The sequence below is a fragment of the Solanum tuberosum genome, unplaced genomic scaffold, assembly GCF_000226075.1.
Source record: "Solanum tuberosum cultivar DM 1-3 516 R44 unplaced genomic scaffold, SolTub_3.0 scf00307, whole genome shotgun sequence".
Lineage (NCBI taxonomy): Eukaryota > Viridiplantae > Streptophyta > Magnoliopsida > Solanales > Solanaceae > Solanum > Solanum tuberosum.
In genome coordinates this window covers 344,863-347,726 of record NW_006239230.1, presented here as the reverse complement: position 1 = coordinate 347,726, position 2,864 = coordinate 344,863, and positions in this window count along the sequence as shown.

Genomic DNA, 2,864 nt, shown 5'->3' with positions numbered 1-2,864 from the left:
AGAGCATATATGCCCTTCACTCTAACGGAAGACTAAATAGGGACACGTGGCACAATCTTATCCGTCGATCCAATATTTAATAAATGTCGGTCGGTGGATAAGATTATGACACGTGTATGTCTGTTAGTATAAAGGGTATATATGCTCTAGTTTTTGGACGGCAGGGGCACCAATGTCCCAAAAGTATGACGGAGGGTATCTGCATACCATTTATGATAGTTTAGAGGTATATTTGTCCTTTTTCCCTAGATTCAAATACCCAACACATGTACACTAGAATCTAACTCAAAACAACTCTATAAATCGACGCAATAATATCAAGAACTCCTCAAATCTCAGCCCAATTAAAGAACGAAAGTAAATTCAAGAACACATATCAAGAACATCAAACCTTCAACTTTTCTAGAACGAATTTAACGCTGAAATTAACATGATTGGCGTATGGGGTGAACAAACCCAACACTAAGGAAGCTTACATACCTGAAAAGAACCATCTTCTTGAAGAACTTGAAGGAAAATCTTGGAAGAAGAACCCTAGCCTGAGCGTTTCTTGAATGCCTTGAGCGTAGAATTTTTGTAGTGGATGAGACGAGGGTTTGATATATGAAAACTGATTTTCTATATGTTTAGGGCAATTTAGATGACCTCCTAAGGGTTTTCGGACTAAAATACCCCTAAAGAAATAAATAAAACGAGCTGGGAGTCGGAAATTTTTTTCACCAGATAGTGAGGTCTGTATTGGCTCCGTAATGCGGAGCCATCGCGGAGCTGCTGCCAGGTTGGGCGTCGTTAGAAAATCAGTCATAACTTTTTACTCAGAGCTTTGAATTTAGCAAACTCGGTGGCGTTGGAAAGAGGACTCAAAGATCTTTCATTATCTATCTTGTAGATCACCTAACTCATCTTGTACTAGGAGTTATGGTCGTTTGAAGTTGACCCAAATCTCATAACTTAAGCATAACTTGCAAAATTTCAGATTTTGTTATTTCCAATTTAGTTATTTTTGGAACTCAAGGTGCTACATCTAGTGACCTTAACACTGAGGAAAAATGTAAATTCCTCTGTGAAATCCTACTCACACGAAGGATGATTCAAGTCTTAGCTCAAAAATTTTCTGGGGTGTTACAATGGTGCTCTAAACAGACCGTTTAGGGTATTGTAAAGGGTCTTTAGCCCGTTTTAGGCTTGTGAACTTGCCCGTTAACTCACTATAGCTTTTCACGAAGTTCGAGGTGTTACACAAATGATTCAAATTTTAAGAGTAGAGTTGCGAGGTGTTATAGAATGATTCGGGTCTTAGCTTAGAAAATTTTGGGGTGCTACCTGTTTCTTAAATCCTGCAAGGAATTCGTAAATAGCAAAGCAAGAGATATATGTCTAAGATCATAAATGAATCCAATATTTTTTTATTGATAAATAGTACCAAGATGGTACCGCAAGAAGTACAATGCTCTGAACTTTTATTACATTATATACATGATTCTAACAAATCAAGCAAGGCTTTCATATTTATAAAAAAATCATTTCATACAATAGCACAAATTTGAATGCATTTGAAAGCATAAAGTGTCTCCTTTTTCTTTTCGAAGAATCTTCCATTTCGTTTAGCTGATGAGTATGATTCAGGAGAGCTTCGATTGACTGTGAAACAAAACATTATTATTCCCAACATTGAAAACTCAAAGATTAAAGTACACTTCAAAGAGCCTTTTTTGAGTAAATTTTCATCTGACCACATTTTCTCATGAAAGGTTTAGTCGCTTGAACTGGTAATAAATTTTGTGATGAGCCATAATTGAGACAAAAAGCTCTTTCCTTGAAGAAAACCTAAGAGGTTCAAAGGAAAGTATCAGTGTATCACTGACGAGGCCAGTAAGGATACATTGGACAGGCTGCCCAAATATGTGTGCACAAGTTTCGAAAAATTTAGTAGAATATCATTGTCTAATTTATATCCAACGATAAAACATGATCATTTGATGAAGAAAACACTTTGTCAAATTTATGTTGTATATATAATGTATTTTTTTTTACTGCGAACCCCCTGAAACCCACGTCGGTCCACCCCTAAGTCTACATACCAACTCAGCAAAACATTGATGCTTTACAGTGTCTTTTGAGATTTGTGCACGACTACTTAAGTCGATGAGAACCATTCGGGGATGGTGGAAAAACATGTTCAATGGACTGCCAACCTATCAATAAGCAAACTCAAAAGACTGCTTTTGTAACAATCTACAGAGTAATAACAAAATAGGATAAGTAATTCCTTCATAACAATTATAAATAAATCAGAATATATTTACACTAATCAATAAAAAACTAGCAAGTTAATAAGGGGGAAAATGATTTATAAGAATCGATAATTTTCCACTAAGTAGAAGATGCTTGTCAAGTTTCAAAATTATTTCTTACCAGGTTCACAATGTTTGATGCTATAAAGAATTACTTGAGCGCTGTATAAACCTACGATGAACATAATAATTGTAATTAACTCTGGAAAGAAAATTATTTGGTTATGAAAATATTTGGTTAGAATCCAAGTATGATTCGACTACCTCATTGATGTTCTTCTTTTTTTTTAAAGTAAATTGTTGATTTTAAAAATAATAATAATTATAGTTATATTGTTAAGGTAAGTTACTATATATGATTAAATCTCATTAAAAGTAATCGAAGGTGTAGAAAATTTTGTACATCAACAGCGCATAAAATTTTAACTTTTCTATCTTAAACTATAGCTATGTTCCATAAATATGTTTGCAATTTTTTTGTTCCATAATTTTCCCTTTAAAGAAAACTAAGAATCCGTGAAGAAATGATAGAGGTGTTATGAAGGGTGCCAAACTATAAATATTTTTAAA